General features: G+C 53.1%; 4 non-coding genes across 4 annotated transcripts; 3 read left to right on the top strand and 1 right to left on the bottom strand.

Moving 5' to 3' along the window:
- Positions 1 to 4360: 4360 nt before the first annotated feature.
- On the bottom strand, positions 4361 to 4433 carry TRNAV-AAC (transfer RNA valine (anticodon AAC)). The gene has a single exon. It is a non-coding gene; the product is annotated as a tRNA-Val (tRNA).
- Positions 4434 to 8476: 4043 nt separating this feature from the next.
- Positions 8477 to 8569, top strand: TRNAI-UAU (transfer RNA isoleucine (anticodon UAU)). The gene is given in 2 exon segments: positions 8477 to 8514; positions 8534 to 8569. It is a non-coding gene; the product is annotated as a tRNA-Ile (tRNA).
- Positions 8570 to 11332: 2763 nt separating this feature from the next.
- TRNAV-CAC (transfer RNA valine (anticodon CAC)) lies at positions 11333 to 11405 on the top strand. Its single transcript has one exon. It is a non-coding gene; the product is annotated as a tRNA-Val (tRNA).
- Positions 11406 to 19677: 8272 nt separating this feature from the next.
- Positions 19678 to 19759, top strand: TRNAL-UAG (transfer RNA leucine (anticodon UAG)). The gene has a single exon. It is a non-coding gene; the product is annotated as a tRNA-Leu (tRNA).
- The last annotated feature ends 367 nt before the right edge of the window (positions 19760 to 20126 follow it).

Here is a 20126-nt window from a genome sequence, read left to right as displayed (position 1 = left end):
AGTCCTGTGTTTTAGCCACACCATGTAGCCAGGACAATACAGCTGCACACACCTTGAGACACTGCACAGGGGCTGCCTGAGGGCAGGGGAGGCTGTGCCTGAGGGAGATGCTGACATTGTGTTGTGGTCACTGCTCCGTTGGCACTCTGGGTGCAGCCTGTCTCCTCTGTCAGGCTGACAGTGCTACACTCACCTGTGACCCCTGCAGTGCTTCTGCCTGGGGCTGAGCAGGGCCCCTAACACAGCCAGGGGTGTTGTGGCCTGGCAAGGAGGGGGCAGCCCTGGTTCAGCTTCAGAGAGGGACACGGGCAGCTGCCTCTAAGGGAAGGGCCTGTTCCCAAGGCTGGCTCAGGGGCTCTGGTCTCTCCTTGCTCCTGGGCTGTGCAGTACACAGGTGGGAGGGGGCAGACACTTGCCCAGGGGGAATGAATGTCACACTCCTCTCTGCCCCAACAGCACTAGACTGTTCTGCAGAACCAGACACAGGGCCTGGGACAGGTCTCCATGTGACTGTGCCTAACCCTGTGCAAGCTCCGAGTTGTTTTGTGCTTGTCTATAGCTGGGCAAGAGCCTCATCAGGACACATCTCCCACCCCACAGCTAAAATGAGCCCCACAGTTGTGAGCCCCCACTGGGGTATTGGCCAATTTTCCACCACCCTCTGATGCTGACAGCAGGACACAGGCTGCTTTGGGGGTTGCCTTAGTGAGGATTTTGTGCTGGGGAGCAGCCTGGCTCAGGGACTTTATGAAGATCCTCAGGCCAAATGCAGTCTTGTTCTTCCCCTCCTCTTGCACTGCCCTCAGGTGCCCTGTGGCTTTTGAGCCTTCCCATAGAGATGTCAATACCAGCCACCCCTCCTCCAGCTGCCCAAAGGAGGACAGGTGAGCTGGGCTGCAGCTTGGGACTCTTCCTCTCACTGGCTGTTCCCTGACTTCTTGTGCCAGTCTTGATGGTCCTTCCTTTTAGTGCCTTGCCTGCAATAGGAACCGCCTGGCAGCTCCAGGGACCCGTTGTGAGGGTATCAGGGGAAGCCATGAGCAACACAACCTCAATTCTCATGTATCTCTACACAGACTGATGAGTTCTGGGGCCCCCAAACTATTGCAACAAGGTTGGTAAACCAGCCCAATCAGAGACCAGGCTCCAGTGGGCCCTGTTCATCCAACAGGACTGGAAAGCCTGGCTCAGGTACACCTGTGCATGAAGCAGCCCAGCCCCTACAAAGGCAGAGATTGATAGACGAGCACCACCAGGTCCCACTGAGAGATGAACTACACCATGGGACCCACAAGTGCGTTCTTTTCTGGGTACCTGTGACTCTTGACAGTGTCAGAGTTAGACTCCAGACTCACACTTTGTCAGACCAATTTGTTTATTAGCAAAGCCGCTCTGCTAATAGATCCAGAAACGTGAGTCCTGCCACTGCCCCCGCACCTGGGCCTTGGGTCTGTTAATTTATACAGCACAAGAAAGTGATTCCACAGACAAAGCAAAAGCCAGACTCACACTCATCTCACGCAGCCCCCGAGACCAGTCAGGTACCTTCATTTCCACATCACCTTCAGCAATCTCCTGTAAATGACTCTCTGGTTACCTTAATTAATTACCTTCTGGCACCTCCTGCTCTGGTTTCTGCTTTCCCAGGCACACCTGGCTCCATCCAAACCCACCCTCCATTCCTGCACAAAATCAGCAGAACTTCCCCTTCTTGAGCTCGGCAGCAGCAGTGCATCATTGTATCAAAACAAAAAGCAGTCAAGTACCACTTTAAAGAGCATTCTGTCAATGACCTCAAGGTATGTGTGTTACTGAAGAGAAATTATCGCTCCGTTTTAGAAAGAGAAGTGGACAAGCTGACATTTATATTCAAATTTGGCACGTTAACACATGGTTTAAATCGTGATGGGAACTTTCTGAGTCACTATAGGGGCTGGTCTGTATACTTGGCTCAATCTAATTCTTGATCTCCCCCCCCCCCCCCGACCCCTCCACTCTCTGATTTGCTCACCTTGATTATTTTTTTCTGATTTGTCCTCCTTGCTCACTGTTTTTGGTTCTCTGTGCCTTAAATATTGAGTCTGTTCTGGTCTGGGTATGGTCTGAAGAAGTGGGTCTGTCCCACGAAAGCTAACCTCATAAACTATTTTGCTAGTCTTTAAAGTGCTACTTGACTGCTTTTTGTTTTGATAGTGTATAGACTAGCACGGCTTCCTCTCTGTTACTATTGTATCACAGTGTGATTTTTCTAATGTAACTTTAATACTTCTTACATTACAATGTAACTCGTTTACTTCCACCCAAGGTACTCAGTACCAGACTCTTACCCTGGGTGGGCTTCAATCACCTTCTTTCTGGTTAACAGCCACAAGGCCACCACATGAGCTGCAAAGCCACTTTCCAGCAGAATACTTGCCCTCTGTCAGCATCAGGGCAGGATACTCACCAGGCTGCATGCTGAGTAGCAGTAAGTCAACTGAGCAGAGTGCTTTAGTGGAAGTACGCTGAGCCCGTCACCCAGAGGTTGATGGCTCAAAACCCTTCCCTGCTAGCCAGAGACAAGGGATTCCCCTGATAGGGGCCAATCACCAGCACTGGGTAACCTTGGCTGGCAAACTGGATGCATGAGTGCCCCTCTTTCATCTCAGTGGGCTGCAAAGGCTTTTAACGCACATGGTCTGCAGGCAGAGGGTAGTTTTGCTAAATGCGCTTGCCTCCTGGCCCAGGGCTCTTGGTGCAGGGTTGGGAGCATCTCAGCATGGAAGAACTTTCCCTTCCCCATTCACAAAAGCCCCATTGTCCTTCTTGGAGAGCATGTGCTGCATCCCTCGGACGCTCTCGTCCACTGGCAGTAGGGCCTGCGGGGCGGGGGGGGAAGCAGAGTGAGGAGAGAGCCTGCTCTGGGAGTGACCCAGGACACCAGGGGCCCAGAGGCAGGGCCTATTTAAGCTCTTGGCCCACCTGGATTTCTCTTCAACTTTTCCCTCCCGAGTGGCGTGAATTTTCTTATGTCTCCCAAGGCAGAGGCAAGTGCAATATGCAGCTGACGTGTGACACCTCACCTTCACCCTGGTGCACACAACACAATTCATGTGGTGGGAGTGGGGCCACGGGGTCTGAGTGGGAGAGGGGCTCCAGGCTGGGAGAGAGGGTTGGGGTACAGGAGTGTGAGGGCTCTGGCTGGGAGTTCGGGCTTTAGGGAGCTGCTGGAAATTAGGGAATTGTGCTGCCAGAAGGGAGCTCTGGGTGTGGAAGGTGCCTAAGACTCGGGGGTGGGTGTGAGAATGGGGGTCCAGGCTCTGGGCTGGTGTTCTGGAGTGGGTTTAGGCTGTTGGTCGGGAGTGGGATGTAGAAGGGGTCAAGGGTCCAGGCTGGGAATTGGGCTTTGGGGTACATGAGGATACTGGGTGGAGATAACAGGTATCACCCCCATGGAAGTTCCTGTGAGCTGGTGCCCATGACAACCAACTCCCCCTCTCCGGCTCCACACAGCAGCAGCTCTGCTCACCTTCACTCTGGGATGCCAGCAGCTTGAGGCACCAAGCAAGCGGCAGCAGGAAGTTGGAAGCCCAGGGCACAGCACTGAATCCCTGAGGGCATCTGAGTGGGACACAATCCCTCTGTGCAGGGCAGAGGTGGAGGGCAGGGTGGGTTCCAGCGTAACCATTACCCACACAATGAACGTCTGCCCTAACAAGTGGCTACCAGTGGTCTCTTCCAGAGAGGTACTGACCCAGACGGAGCTGAAATTCCCCACGTCTGTCTGCACCCAGCCAGGATGGACAGCGACACTCAGGATCCCATCCCTGTCATACCCCAAGACCTGTCACTTGATGAGCATGTTCAGAGCAGCCTGTGGGTGAGATGCAGAGGGCAGAGACAGCAGAGTGTGGGGAAGGGAGTGAGCCCCATAGGAAATGACTTGCCCTTCCCAGGGGTGGGACAGGCAGACAAGGAAATGAGAGCAGCATTCATTTTAATTTTGTCTTTCCATGTAGAGAGAAAATTTTATGTGCACCGAGGCAAGTGCAGATGGGAACTGCCAATAAAAGCGCAAGCTGCTGAGTGCGTGTGCACCATTCCTGCCTCCCTTCTCCCTTAGGAAATCAAGCAAAGGAGGACAGCAGGAAGATTAGGCCTCCAGAGACCAACCTCCAAGGGGAGCAGGGTACAAACCACAAACTTCCTGAAAGTGACTGGTCTAACACTTGTAGCTTCCCCACATTGAGAGCAAAGGGGATGCTCAGCTGATGTCACCACCTTCTGTCACCCACAAGTCAGACTTATTGGAGCGTTTGGCTAGGACACAAGGAGATGAGCCATCCAGTGTAAAAGGGAGACACAGTAATGGAAAATTTGATGCTTCTGCCTGGTTTTGAACCAGGGACATTTTGCGCGTTAGGCAAATGTGATAACCACTACACTACAGAAGCCCTTATCAAATACCTTTTCCATCCCCACAGTTCCATCCACGAGGCACCAATTGCCCTGGCGCACACGGCTGGAGAACCTTCGAGAAATGGGGGGAGCCCCTCACACACTCAGCTGCTCCAGCAGAGGGTTGCAGCTGCACCCAGGAATTATGCCTTGGGCTTCAAGGGGAGTGTGACATACTAGAGATGGGAAGAGCAACCAGTAACTCCCATCTCCCTGCTGTGTGTGTCAGGGGGATCTGGCACAGAAAGCAGCCCAGAGAGAGAGCAGCAAAAAGTCAGGAGCTGCTGAAAGTCATTTTCATCTCGACATACAACAATGCTCAATGCACAGGAAATGTTAAGAAATGAAATAAGCTGTGGGTTGTGAGGCAGCAGCTGTGAGCTGGACAGAGCCAGAGACAAGGGAGGTGAGCAACACCTGGTGGGTGTTGCTGAACAGACATTACGATTGTTAAACAGGGGAGCCACAACTCACCTGCATGAGCCCAGCCCAGCAGAATGGCTTAACTTTGCCTGGAGACTTCACAATGCCCCCAGATGTGCCTGGCCTTGTGTTCTCCAGGCACATGTAGAGTTTGCAGATGAGATCAAGCTGGGAGGGTTTGCAACTGTTTTGGAGGATAGGCTCAGAATTCATAATAATCTGCACCAAGTGGAGACATGGTCTGAGGTAAACAGCTGCTAACCAGGCAGCGGAAGAAAACAGTGCATTGAACAGACTTTCTCTGGGCCTCGCTGAGCAGGGGCCCCAGGGTGACTCATCCACATGGAGACCTGCTTTGGGCCCTGTGGCTGGTGCTGCAGGCTGATCTCTTGCCCCCAGTGTCAGAGAGAGGGGAATGTGACATTCATCCCCCCTGGGCAAGTGTCTACACCTTTCCCAGCTGCGCGCTGCACAGCCCAGCCCAGCAGCTGGGAGAGACCAGAGCCCCTGAGCCAGCAGCCTTGGGAATGGGCCCTTCCCTCAGAGCCAGCTGCCCATGTCACTGGCTGCAGCTGAGACAGGGCTGCCCCCACCTTGTCCCCATGTCTGGCTGCGGCAATGCAACCTGGTTGTGTCTGGGGCCCTGCTCACCCCAGGAAGCCGCACTGCAGGGGACAGGAGTGAGCAAAGCATTGGTGGGCCAAACCAGCCCATCCGATGTGCCCAGCCAGCCAGCGAGTGGCAGGAAGGTTCCTGGCAGGACTGATTTTGGTGGATATGAAAACCCACCATGCAGGTGGGGTTATTTAGCTGAGTGGTGAAGGTGATGGTTTGCTAAATCCTTGTATTAGGCATAAATGGGTTCAAATCCCATCTTCAGGGTTGGAACTGCTTTTGTTGAGCCCCAGCCCCAAGGGGAGGCTGCCAGTGGAGGGGTGAGATGATTTCATTTACCCTGACAGGGCCCAACCTGTCTGCAAAGGCAGCCGAATTGTGTGCTGCTCCCTGGGGCTCAGCAGGGCCCCAAACTCAGCCAGAGGTGTTGTGCATTTGCAAGGAGAGGGCAGCCTGTGAAATGGGCAGCTGCATCTGAGGGAAGGGCCTGTCCCCAAGGCTGGCTCAGGGTCTCTGCTCCCTCCCAGCAGTGGGCTGGGCAGTGCCCATCTGGGAAAGGAGACTTGCTCCAGGGGGAATGAATGTTTCTCTGCCCTTAACAGCAAGAGATGCAGCTACAGCTTGGGCCTGGGGCAGGTCTCCATTCAAATGTCCCACTCAGGGTTCTTCTGCACTTCCTGGCAGCCAAGGAAAAGCTTCTTTGGGACATACCTTGTGGCCTGCAGTTAAGGAGCCCCAGCTGGGGAATGGCTGATTTCCTACCACCTTGTGATGATGGCATCAGCACACATCCTGCTTTGGGGGTGGCATTAGTGAGGGTTGGGTGGGAGCAGCCAGGCTCAGGGGTCTTTATGGAAGTCCTCTGGCTGCATGTAGCCATGGTCCTCCCCTTCTCTTGCACTGTTCTCGGGTGCTCAGTGGCATTTGAGCCATCCTACAGAGGTTCAGTTCCAGCAGCCCCACCTCCAGGGGCCCAGAAGAGCAAAGGTGAGCTGGCCTCCAGCCTGGGACTCTTCCTTTCCCCTTCTGTCCCCTGATATTTTAGCCTGATCTTCATGTTCCTTCCTTTAAGTGCCATGCCTGCAATAGAAATAGCCTGGTAGGTACAGGTACAGGCACCGGCACCAATCATGTAGGCGAAGGAGAAGCTATGGGAAACACAACCTCAAACATCTCTACACAGACTGATGAGTTCTAGAGCCCCAACCTGTTACAGGCATGTGGGTGAGTCAGCCCAACCAGAGTCTTAGCTCCAGTGGGCCTCACTCATTAAGCAGGATGAGGAGCTCTAAGTCAGATACACCTGTGTGCAAAAAAGCCCAGCCCTTTGAGGGAGGGATGTTTAGGACAAACCACCACAGCTGCAGCAGGTCTCACAGACAGTTGAATTCAGATTTCAGAATCCTGTGTGGTGCCATTTACACAATGCGATTGGCAAATTTTAGCTCTTTTGGGCACCTCTGAGACTTTTTGTAAGCTGGCACCCTGCACTCTATGCCACCCTCTAGCTGTTTCACCTCTCAGGACACTCCTTCCTTCCCCATTTCTAACACTCTTCTCCCCGAGACATTGAGCCCGTACCTCCTTACTGCCCACTCCACCTGGCTGGAGACTGACTTTCTCGGAAACCCCCAGAGTTTTGAAACAGGTTCATTTTTCTTTTATAATAACCAGCCTGCAGAGAATTTACAGAAATATGGATATGGGGAGGGATGTTGGTGCTTGTGTATGAATATTGAGCTGAGGAAGCACATAATGGCTCTGGCTGTGAATTCCTACAAAATTGACATCCTCTGTCCACACACATTTACAAAATGTGCAGCTACTTCATTGCTGAATGTGCTACATTTGATAGACTCTGAATGAGAACCTCTTTAGAGAAATGAGACCCAAAATTCCTCATATCGGTGTCAACTGTCAGTTGCCCTGTTTAGCCAGATTTCAACTGAGGGAGGGATTTGCTAGGTATATATGCAATGGCTCTGGCAAACATTGAGGGCTGATCTCCATTTTAACCCCCGCCCCATATAATACAAATCCAGAGTGTGTAGGGAAAGGTGAGACAGCTGTAGTCATACAAGTAGCTGCCTTTTAAAGGAGAGGCTCAGACTTGAAACAAGACCACTTGATCTACAGTCAAACACCGTAACCCTGACCTACCCCCACATTTCACTCTAGCTTGTGCCACTGATCTTCCGGCCCCTTTGAACAAACCCTTCTTCCCCAGCTTCCCTTTTCTGTCCCAACCCTCAGGGGTTTTACAAATGGGGCTTTATTAAAATTTCTCTCTCCCGGTGCACACCACAGCTTCCCCTACTGACCTGGCTTCTCCCACTCACAGAGCTGCCATCACTCAGGGAGGCTGGTTTCATGTGAGTGGGGGACAGCTCTCCCATCCACTTGGGCTGCGGCCACACTTGGCCACAACTTTGAAATGCCCATGCAGATGGCCATTTTGAAGATTTCTGATGAAGTGCTGAGTTGAATATTCAGCACTTCATTAGCATTAGGACGCTTCCAGCTGCGGTACTTTGACAGCGCTGCTTTCGAAAGCACGTGGCTCGGCACGGCTACACGGGGGTCCTTTTGGAAAAGACCCCGCTCCTTTCTAAATCCCCTTATTCCTCTCAGCGGAGGAGCCCTTTTAGTGCCTTATGCACAGCAGCTGTGTGGAATAGCAGAAGCACAAGCTGGAGTTGGAGGAGAGGCAGCCAAGGGGGCTGAGCGGGGGTAAGTGGGGATGGGCCCCAAGCTGCTGCCCCAGTGTTAAGAGGGGGGGATACTGATGCCATGTCACAGCTTTGGAGAGGGTTTGTGATCTGCCTCACACTGGCCCCACAGACAGGTTCTGCTCTGTGACTCCCGCACTGGGTACCAAGGCCATAGCGGCATTTGGCAACATGGATGCAATGGAGGTGAGGGGCTGTGACCTGTCGAAACAGGTCCTGCTGCTGAAATATGACTTGACCCCCAAGTCATATGGGTCCCCTTTAAAAACACAGCTCCAGTGGCGCAATGGGTTAGCGCACAGTACTTATAGAGCAGTACTGCCCTAGACATGCTGAGGTTGTGAGTTCAAACCTCACCTGGAGCATTGCTTTTCACCTGGTTGACTCTGAATCATCAAATACTTTGACTGGAAGGGACCTCAAGAGGCCAGCGAGTCCAGGCTGCTGCGCTCGTGGCAGGACCAAATACTGTCTACACCATCCCTGATAGACATTTCTCTAACCTGTTCTTAAATATCTCCAGAGATAGAGATTCCACAACCTCCCTTGGCAATTTATTCCACTGTTTGACCACCCTGACAGTTGGGATCTTTTTCCTAATGTCCAACCTAAACCTTCCTTCCTGCAGTTTAAGTCCACTGCCTCTTGTTCTATCCTCAGAGGCCAAAAAGAACAAGTTTTCTCCCTCCTCCTTATGATACGCCTTCAGATATCTGAAAACCACTATCAAATTCCCCCTCAGTCTTCTCTTTTCCAAACTAAACAAGCCCAGTTCTTTCAGCCTGTCTTCATAGGTCACATTCTGTAATCCTCTAATCATTCTTGTCGCTCTTTTCTGGACCTCTCTAATTTCTCCACATCTTTCTTGAAGTAAATTGCCCAGAACCGGACACAATACTCCAGCTGAGGCCTAACCAGCGCAGAGTAGAGCGGGAGAATGACTTCTCTGTCTTGTTCACAACACACCTGTGAATGCATCCCACAATCATGTTTGCTTTTTTTGGAACAGCATCACGCTGTTGACTCATCTTTAGATTGTGGTCCACTGGGACTCCTAGATCCCTTTCTGCTGTAGTCAGTCCTAGACAGTCTCTCCCCATTCTGTGTGTGTGAAACTGCTTGTTCCTTCCTAAGTGGGGCACTTTGCATTTGTCCTCATTAACTTCATCCTGTTTCCCTCAGAGCATTTCTCCAATTTATCCAGATCATTTTGAATTACGATCCTATCCTCAAAAGCAGTTGCAACCCTCCCAGCTTGGTATCATCTGCAAACTTAAGAAGCGAACTTCCTATGTCAATACCTAAATCATTGACGAAGATATTGAACAGAACCGGTACTCAAGATGTCCACTGAGGCCTGTGACAGCTGCGCTGGGGAGGCTGGTGGCAGTGCTGGAAGGTCCCGAGGAGTGGGCCCTTCTGTTTCCCTTGTCCCACAAGGCCACAAGGGGAGGGCTGGCCCATTCTCACATGAGGGCACCACAAGCACCACAGACAGGTGTGTGGCTCCCTCCCTCTCTCATGGCATTGTTCTGGCCACAGGCTGAGACCAAACAGCTATCTTAGGGCACAGCCGCAAGGTGGGGAAGTGACCTACAGGGGCAAAATCTCCTTTGGTGTATTACAAACCTGGCATTCTTGTAGTTCTCAGAGCAGAAAATAGGTGACTGGTACAGGTGCTGGCTACATGACTGTGCAGCTGCAGTGCAGGAGTGGGAGTTTCTCCATCACTTTCCCATGAAGTTCCTGTCTGAATTATACCTCAGTTGTACCACTTGTCTAACAGAAACCCATAGCAAGGGCTGGCGCAATGTTAGCAGAGACATTGAAACGAGGCCAGCTGAGCATGCAGAGAATAGAATTGATGTTAGGAGTGGGATTTGAACCCACACCCCCCTTGGGAGACCAGAATACCGAAATAAGGGACAGACAGAACCTTGAGTTTGGAATCATAGACCACTTGGGCAGTGGTGAAAAAGGGGAACTCTCAGTCCTAGCTATCTGTAATGTTTGATGAATTGCTCAGGCAGACCACAGTAGCACGTCTTTTTCAACACCAAACTGGTGTTCTCCAGCACAGCTGGTTTTCATAAAGAATCACCCTCACCTAACATTTGGAGGTGCTTTGTCATTAGCTAAAAAGTTTTGGACAAAGTGGGAACTGCCGGCTTGCGGAACTCAGGGCTGGAATTCTTCCATGCAAATATTTGCTAAATAGGGGGTTGATGGGAGCTCTGATGGGCCGTGTCTACACTTACACAAAACTTTGAAATGGACATTCCCACCAGCTTCTCTTCCCCACTTACAGCTGTGAGCTAAGTAAGAACATAGAACTCTTAGTCTACCAAGTATACCAAGTAAACTTAAACCCACCAACTTGTTGTTGTTACAACAAGCAGCCAAACAGCTAAGCTAGCCAGCCCACCTGAAAAATGCCTTGGAAGTGGCCCTTTCAGAAATGATTCAGAGGGCAGAGAAAGGCCCATTAGGGGTTCAGGAACAAGGTGAGTGGGTTAAGAGTTGCTCCTAGGTCGAGGTGTTAGTTCAAGTGGCAGAGCACTCAAATCCTTGTCCCTGTGTAAGTGAATAACACAAATTCAGAGTAAAACTGGTGTTTGAACATTTGTTTGTTCCGTAGTTGTTAAAAGAATTGTTGTGTTCTGTTACGCACACACACATTTCTTTGTTATAAGCTGTTGCAATTGTTTTGGCTGCAGCCTGGCTCTCCTTTACTACTTCTTTCCCCATGGCTATGTCTGTACTAGAGAGTTTTATTTCAGAAAAGCCACAGTTCTTTCAAAAAGTCCCGTGGAGCAGCTACACAGCAAGGCTGTGGCTACAGTGCCCAGCCCTTTTGGAAGTGGCGTGGAAATGTGGCCGATAGGAAATGCAAATGAGGTGCAGACTTAAATATTCCATGTCCTATTTGCATAACTGGTCAGGACCTCAATTCTGGAAGAGTTGATATTGAAAGTCCCAGTTGTGAATGCAGTTGCTTCCCTCTCCTCGAGCAGCTGAGCTGGTAAAGGACTCCCCTCAATTTCTATAAGGTCCCCCATCCACATGTGGCAGGGCAAGCCGTGGCTTGAGGATGCAATTTAGAGGAGGACAAGACCTTAGAAAGTAGAGCTTCTGTAGTGTAGTGGTTATCACATTTGCCTCACACGCAAAAGGTCCCTGGTTCAAAACCAGGCAGAAGCATGAGTGCCTCTGTTTGTGGGGCTCACTCTTATGCCCAGAAGGGCTCATCTCTTTCTCCTATAACCTCTCTTACAGATAAGCCCAGCACCCATGTGACAAGAAGAAGTTGAACCAGACCCTGTTGTACAGCAGGAGAGCCCAGGAGATGCCTTGCTGCTAGTGCACAGAAACTCTGTCCCAGCATGTAGTTGCAGGGTTTTCCCTCACTGATGTCACTGGCTGGGAATCACAGAAGTATCTTTGCCCCTCGTTCAAAAGAAGCTGTGCCAGGCAAGTGCCCCTGCCCGATCCCACATGTTCAGTCCCAGCCAGACCCAGCCAACGCCTGCTCCTGAACCTGCCTCCCATCGGCCCCTCACAGACTGACCTGGCAGATAAGGGGCCAATCCAGCTGGAGCTGCTGTGCTAACAGAGCAGCTGGAAAGGAGCAGAGCGTGTCAGGAGGAGACACAAAGGCTGCAGACCCTGCCCATGGCCCTGCTCTGGACCCACCCAGCAGGGACACATGGGCTGAGCTGTGCTGCTCCCAGGGCAGGGCACTACAGTCCCCTCCTCACCCCAGGAAGCAGCTCTGCAGGGGACATGAGTGATCATAGCCCTGTTGGGCCAAACCTGCCCATCCCGTGTCCCCGGCCACCCAGTGAGTGGCAGAAAGGTTCCTGGCAGGGTTGAAGTTGGGACATATGAAAAAGTTCCAGGCACGCTGGGTGAGGCGGCCGAGTGGTGAAGGGGATGGACGGCTAATCCATTGTGCTCTGCAGGGCTTGAATCCCATCCTCACTGAGCCTTTATAGGCACCATCCTGCTGAGCTTTGTTGAGTTCCAGTCCTATTGTGTGATGCTACTTCTAGCACAGCTGAGCCTGCTGCCTCCCAGTGCTTGTGCTGGGCAGACTCCAAGCACAGGCCAACACTGTTGCTCACTAGTGTGGGGGGTGTCTCTGCAGAGGCAGGTCTGGGGCAGGAGAGGGCCAGGAGGCAATACACACTGTGAATGGGATTCCCCAGTGCTCAGTGGCCCAGGCCTTAATGCTGAGCCCTTGGCTGCATAGACCTGTTGGTGAATAACAAGAATCAAGGGCATCACCTCCCTGCCTTAGTAACAGACAAAGGGCTTTGGGGTTCCTCCCATGCTCCCCACACCCACTCTGCAGCCACCTCAGCTGTCCACCTGTCAGTGGTTGTTCTTCCTCCAGAAGGACGGCAGCCGCCTCCTGCAGCTCTCTGAACTCTCCAGCACAGCCCAGAGGTGCTGCAAAGCAGGTGAGAGGCAGCCAGAAAGATTTGGCCAGGCACCACTGGGTGCTGCTGTCCTAATCTCCCCTTACCTGGGAGGTCCATGGGCAGGGGAGCCACAGAGCCTCTCTGGGACTTTTCTCCAAACTCGTTTGTGTTTTGTCAGTGACAAACAAAGGGATGTGAGAGGAGAGTAACTCTCCCTCTCCTGCCCCGCCCCACCTGCAGAGATTGCACTGTCACCCTCTGGGCACAGGCAGTGCCAGAGACCCATAGTGCTGGGAGGATCAGTCTCTTCTTGTAGTCAGAGAAGCCACCTTTCCAACACCAGTTTCAGCTGCCTTTGTGTGAGCTCTTGTCTGTGACTGGATTCTTCCCAATGCTCCTCTTCCATCAGCCTTTGCCTTCCCCATCAATGACGGGGCTTGCCAAGGGAGGGCTCTTTGGTCCCCAGACACATGTCAGAAAACATTGCTCGTGATATACAACAAGGCACCCCTGAGAGTTGAACCGAGGATGCTCTATTCACAAGGCAGGTGCTTTAACCAGTTAAGCCATGGTGCCCCCCCTTGCTTGAACTGTGGGTCCTGGCAGAGAAGTATCTGTATTAGTCTGTCTCTTCAGCCAAAAAGCAGTCCTGTAGCACTTTAAAGACAACCAACCTAATTTATCAAGTGACGAGCTTTTGTGGGGCCGACCCACTCTGATGGATTGCCCACAACAACCCCTTCCCATTGCCCAGCACAGACATTGTGCCCGACGGAAGCTGGAGTTGCTGCCGAGAGGACATTGAGGGTGAGAGGAACGAAAAACCCCCTTTAACTTCCTGTCCTGTCTGCAGTGTGCGGATCAGACTCCACCAATCTACCCTCCTCCTACCCCACCTGCCCCAGTGCCAGGATCCCACCAGCAGAGCCTGGAGTCCTGCCCCCCTTTGCTCCCTCAGCCTGACTTTCACTCTGTGCTCCCCACACCCTCCTTTCTCCCTGTTCACACACCAGGGGTGGGGCGAGGAGGGCCCAGCTGTGGGGCAGAGTTATCTCCTGTCTCTCACGGAGTGGGGGATGGGCTGTGCCGCCCCAGCTGGAGCTTTTCAGGGTGAGCATTTGCTGCGGTGTAACTAGCAGAACATTTTGCCTTTCTGTCTCCTTCTGCCCTTCAGTCCCACTTGTGACCCTCCACACAACCCCTTTGGTTTATTACCTGCCCAGTGCAAATCACTGTGCCCTGGGGGTGGGGCTGACTTCCCAGCTTTCCCTGTGTGCAACCTTTGAGCAGGGCCTGGGGCTGTTACTGTGCAGTTGCAGGTCGGGGTCCGCTGGGGGTGTGGGGCTCCCAGTCATGTCTGGTGCCCCCGCCCCGTGTCACGGAGGTGTGTGTAGTGTGGGGTACATACCTGACTGTCCACTGCCGCAGGTGGGGGTACCCTTGCGTGGGCAAACCCTCCTTGCTGAACAGCTGCAGGTGGGCCATGGCAAGACCCAAGTGGGCATCAGTGGGGAGCCACAGACCCCCTCAATCTGCCCTGGATGAAGACTGTGAATGCAGGGACATGAGCTGGGGATCATTGTTGGCCTCTACAGGGTATGAGTAGGATCCATGGCTCCGCACACCTTCCTGGGTGAGGCTCCTGCTTCTGGGCTGGCTGGGGGCTGGACATCAGTGGGAAGAGCAGAGACCCACCCTCCATTCTGGTGCCCGGCCTCACGAGCAGAACTCTGGTTCCTTTTCTGACCCCACGGCTGCTCTGCTCTCCCCTCTGCCCAGGCCTTCCTGCCCTTGCTGAAGCAGGCTGCCCAGGGAAGCCCCCAGAGAGGGCTGAGCTGCAGCAAGGCGGCCGTCGTCAACATGTGCAGCATGGCTGGCTCCATCCAGAATATCTGTGGCTGGGAAATGGTCCAAATCATCTCCAATCACTGCAGCAAGGTACTTGGCACACCCAGCAGGGCCTGACTGCTGCCTGGGTTTGCTACTTGCACAAATCCCTGTCACTCGGTGTGTTCCCCTTGTTCCCCATCCTGCTGCCATCATTCCAGCCTCCAGCGCTGTGCTGGGCAGGGCCGTCAGATTTTGTCTGCCTGCAATTCACTTGGGCTTTAGATCAGACTTCCCATCCGGTAAGGAACTTTCTGTTGTGCCTGTATCCCGCCGGAGAAATCCCCACGCTGAGATGGGCTGGGGACAGACCTCTCACCATTCTCCAGTGATAGAGAGCCTGGCTCAGTGGTGGAACACTTGACTGCAGATGAAGCTATACCAGATGCCCCTGTTTGGATGGTTTTCTTAATGGAAATCCATTTTCACCTCTGGCTCCAGTATGTTTTGCGGTTGCTCTGGATGCTTGACATGGATTTAAACACTTCACACTTTCCTCTACAAACGTACAAAAACTGAGCGAACCCGTCCCTCAGCTGCCTCAGTTCCCTGTCTCTGAGGCTCAGGTTTCTGTTCCCATCGATCACACAAAGGTGCAGTACGATGCACATGCGCAGGGCTCTGCTTGCCATGGGCTGCACTGGGCAGGAGAACCGGACCCACAGCCAGGGGGCTCAGGAGACTGACACAGAAATGCCCTTGGTGCAGGCTGACACACCTAGGCCGTGTCACACTCAGCCAGCAGCAACAGAGACTGACCCAGGCCCAGGAACAATCCTGTGGCTCTGAGCAGTAAATAGTCACCAGGCAGGGGGCAGAGCTGGGCAGAGGGCCAGGCAGAGTCCTCCCACAGAGGGAGCTGCAGAAAGGACCAATGCAGCAGAGAAACAAAGAGACATAACTGCCGAGTCTCACACATTGGCTCAGAGCTACTGAAGCAAGAGACGAGTGAGCCAGGCTGATGCCAGCCCCACAGCCATGGGTCAGCAATTCGCCCTGAGACTGAAGGGGAGAGAGGTCCCGGGAGTGACTCCTTCCCCCGAAAGGCTCATTTGTGAGTTTACCTCTGGGCACCCAGAGGGAACAGACCCCTTGGGGCACAGCCCATGCACAGCACAGTTTAGTAAGCATGAAAGGAAGCACAAAAATCTACCCCACGAGCCCCAGTTTGAACTCTTATTGCCAGAGACAACGACATCTCCACTGCGGCTGCTCTCAGAAAATGGAGCATCCACCAAAATGCTCGCAAGTGGCAGACTTGTGCGGTTGACACAACCAGCCCTGTTGCATGTATCTCAACTGCACAAGTAGCTCAGCAAATCTGTGTGACCAGGCAGGTGACAGGCACAGAAACACAGAGGATGCCAAGAACAGTAACAGCTGGTAACTGCCAGTCACCAGCACCCCTGGACAGAGGCATTTGGAATTCTTATGGTAATGCCAACAGTGACATCCAGCAACCCCCCACCCTCCAGGCTGACCCCTGCACAGCCCCCTGGGCATCGTAGAGCCTATTTGTCCATTGCAGCCAGGACACCAAGCAAAGGTGAGCTAAAAGGTACAGCAGAACTTGAACCCCTCATGGGAGCATTAGGAGACTCACAATAACCAAGTCATCTCGCCAGCCTCGGTGGAAAGGAGCCATGGGCAGCTGCAGAGAGTTTGTGGTCTCTGGAATGAGCTGTGCGGGTCAGGACATTTGCTTATTCTGAGGGTCATGTGCTCCAGGGGTAGAACATTTACTAGTGCTAGTGGGTGAGTGTCCAGGGCTGGGGCTGGGAAGTGGCCATGTCAGTGTCTCACTCAGGTCAAGGCTGGAAGGGAGTTTGGCCCATGAAAACAGCCCAGGGGCAGGGAAGTGTTTCCCTGGACTCTCCGGCATTTCAGTGGGTCTGGCTGCTTTGGGGCCGGGACACTGACCTGTCCTGCTGCAGTCGTTACCCCAAAGAGGCTTGGGGGTTCCAGTCTCAGACACAGCACACAAAGCCGCCCTCAGCAGCACTGCAATTGCCACCCCACAGTGTGGCAGCCGCCATGTGCGGTTTGACCTGAAAGCCCAGAGCTGCTCCTTTCCCATGAGGACAGGAGTGTCCCAGGGGGGCCTGGAGCACTGGCCTGTCACCAGCATGTGAACCTCCAGAACATCCATTGTGGGTCAAAACAAAGGTCCCTCCAGCCCCATGTCCTGTTAGGGCCAACACCAGGGGCTGCAGAAGGTAGCAGCCCGGCACCCCTGGCAGCTGAACCCAGAAGCTCCTGTGTGCTCCTTTCAGCTGTGGAGCAGGAGATATGTCCCAAAGAGGCTTTTCCCCAGCTGCTGAGAAGCACAGAAGAACTCAGGACTTGCCCAGGATGGCACAGTAGAATGGAGACCTGCCCCAGGCCCTGTGGCTGGATCTATTGCTGTCAGGGGCAGAGAAACTTTCCTTCCCCCTGGGCAAGTATCTGCTCTTTTCCCAGATGTGCACTGCCCAGCCAAGGAGCTGGGAGAGACCAGAGCACTGCATCAAGCCTTGGGGAACCAGCTCTTCACTCAGAGGCAGCTGCACCTGTGCCTGACCTCAGCTGAGTCAGGGCTGCCCTTTCCTTGCCAGGGAACTACACCCCTGGCTGTGTTTGGGGCCCTACTTAGCCCCACACAGCAGCCCTGAAGGGGGCAGAGGTGAGTGGAGCTGACACTGGAGTCAGGCTTGGCACTTTCAGGGCAAGTGAAATCATCCCACCCCCCACCTCTGGCAGCCAGAGCTCAGCTCAGCCTCACAGAGGTGTCCTGTGCTTGGAGTCTGCCCAACACAGGAGCTGGGAGGCAGCAAACTCAGGTGTGCTGGAAGTTGCAAACAATGGGGCTGGAAATCAACAAAGAAAGATGCAGTGAGGACGGGATTTGAACCCCTGGAGGCAGAGCACAATGGATTAGCAATCAATCACCTTCACCACCTCATCTTCATGTGCTGCAAGTTTTTCATCCTTCCCAAAGTCAATCCTGCCAGGAACCTTTCTGCACCTCGCTGGTTGGCCAGGGAAGCAGGATGGGCAGATTTGGCCCAACAGTTCTACTCTCACTCCTGTCCCCTGCAGTGCGGCTTCCTGGGGTGAGCAGGGCCCCAAACACAGCTGGGGTGCAGTGCCCCGGCCAGACATGGGGACGAGGTGGGGGAAGCCCTGGTTCAGCTTCAGCCACTGACATGGGCAGCTGCCTGTGAGAGAAGGGCCTGTCCCCAAGGCTGGCTCAGGGGCTCTGGTCTCTCCCAGCAGCTGGGATGAGCTGGGCTGTGCACAGCTGGGAAAGGGGCAGACACTTGCCTGTGGGGTTGAATGTCAAACTCCCCTCTCTCTGACACTGAGAGCAATAGATCAGCCTGCAGCACCAGCCACAGGGCCTGAGGCAGGTGTCCGTGTGACTGTCCCGCCCGGGAGCCCCTGGGGTCCTGTAACCAGACACAATCCCCCTGCTCTACTCCATCTTGCCCCTTTTCGGTGCCTCTGAGCACACAGCACAAAGGAACAGCACAGTCTTAGAGCGTTTGAAAGCACAGACGCGCCTATCTCAAGCCCAGCGTTTAGATGCTTCAGAACACAGATGTGCAGTGTCAGCATGACCCTGGACTGAAGCGTACAGACAAGGGGGCTAACAGGCTAGATGTTGACCACAGGGCCTCAAATTGCCCTCGGCTGCTACCGATAATTGAGACGCCCACACTTCATGCAAAGCCGAGCTGCTGAGCCTTCAGCTGTACCCCTCGCTTTCCCAATGAGCCAACAAGAGAGCAGGGGCTACAGGATGGGACATGAAGAAGGCGAGGCAGCGTATTGCCCAATCGTCTGTGAGTGTGACCCAGAAACCTACCACACGCTCTGTAGCACAGACAGACAGACGGACAGACACATCCTGCACCCAGCTACAAAGGCTGTTCACACACAGAAAAGAGGTTCTGATATTTGACAGCTAAACCATTTCCCTCAAATGTCATATTAAGCACATCTGCCCATCACACAGGCAGGTGGAGGGTTTGTGGTCCCAGTTGCTCACAACCAGACACATCCAAAGCCATGAACCACCAGCGTGGCTCAGTCACAAAGGGACAGTGGTCCCTGCTGCCCCAAGGCTGACAGAGAGCCCCTCAAGACCACCACTGCCCAATCCACCCAGGACCTGCTCCTTACTCACTCAGACAGAGCTTTGCTTGTTTTCCTTCCACCCAGAATCCCACTTCTCTTCCTGGGTTACCAGGGGCCATTCCTGGAGCACCATTGGACAGGCACAGGATTCTGCCTCCCTGCAGCCAGCCTCACCTGCACAGGCTTTGGCAGGAGAAAGAGTGGTGCTCCATTAACTGCACTGAGGTGCTAAGCTGCTGTCCTGCCTGCCTCAGCTTTACTTCCTTCTTCTGCCCCGTTCCAGCCTCACTTCTTCCTTTAGCAAGTCACGCAAAGGAGGCCAGCAGGAGAGCCGGCCTCAGTAGGTCAATCCTCAAGGGCAGAGGAGGCCAAGACACAAGCCTCCTGAAAAAGACCGGCCGAACTTGTGTAGCTTCCCCAGTCTGAGAGCGTCGTATAAGCTCTGCTGATACCTCTACCCTTTTTCACACAGCAGTTGGGTTTACTCCGGAGACAGAATGAGACCAGCTCTTCTCAGCCCCAAAGGGGAGCAAAGCAACCAAAGCACTGGTGTTTTCATGGGGCTTTAAACAAGTACATTGCACATGTAAAGCAAATGTAACAGCCACAAAGCTACAGAAGTTCTATCTGGGTTGGGTTCCCCTCCCATCACATCCATCCACAAGTCACTGCTCACCCTTGCCCACGTGGGGAGCCCTTCAAAGGCTCAGCTGCCAGAGCAGAGGATGGCAGCTGCACCCAGGAACTGTGACTCCAGCTTTAAGAGTATCATGACCAGTAATCCCTATCACCTTCCTCTGTGCGTCAGTGTGATCTGGGATAAAAAGCAGCCGAGAGAGACGGCAGGGGAAGGTTAGGATGTGCTAAAAGCCATCTTTTTGGAATACTGTGTCACAGCCCCCTTTTATTGAAAACATGCTGACATTTTCACTAGGTATGACATAGGAGGCGTTTTAAAACTTCCTATGTCCTCTTGGTGTAAACTGTTCTGAAACTCAGGAAATGTCAAGAGAGGTTGATGCTCGCTTAAAGTGCCTTTTGTAGGTAGTGTGGCCGAGTGGTCTAAGGCGCTGGATTTAGGTTCCAGTCTCATTGGAGGCGTGTGTTCAAATCCCACCACTGCCATCTCTTTATGAACTGCAAGATGGATAGAAAGCTGCATTGATGGCCAGACCCCAACAGTTGGAACTGACATCTCTGTTTGGAGATGGGTTTCAAATATGATGTCCTCATGATCAATTCTCTGTCTTGCAAGGTTCAACATCTTTATTGAAAAGCTGGATGAGGGGGAATACTACACCCTTAGCAAATTTGCAGATGACCCTAAACGAGGGGAAGAGGTTGATCTGCTGGAGGGTAGGCATAAGGTCCTGAGTGACTTGGATAAATTGCACGGTGGGGTCAAAAGAAATGTGATGAGGATCAATAAGGACAAATGGGCTTTGGCCACATTTGGCCAAAACCTCAGAATAGTCATGCTAATGGCCAGCTA

The sequence above is a fragment of the Carettochelys insculpta genome, chromosome 33, assembly GCF_033958435.1.
Source record: "Carettochelys insculpta isolate YL-2023 chromosome 33, ASM3395843v1, whole genome shotgun sequence".
Lineage (NCBI taxonomy): Eukaryota > Metazoa > Chordata > Testudines > Carettochelyidae > Carettochelys > Carettochelys insculpta.
The sequence above is the reverse complement of the archived record's forward strand: the minus strand, read 5'-3'. Positions and strand labels throughout refer to the sequence as shown.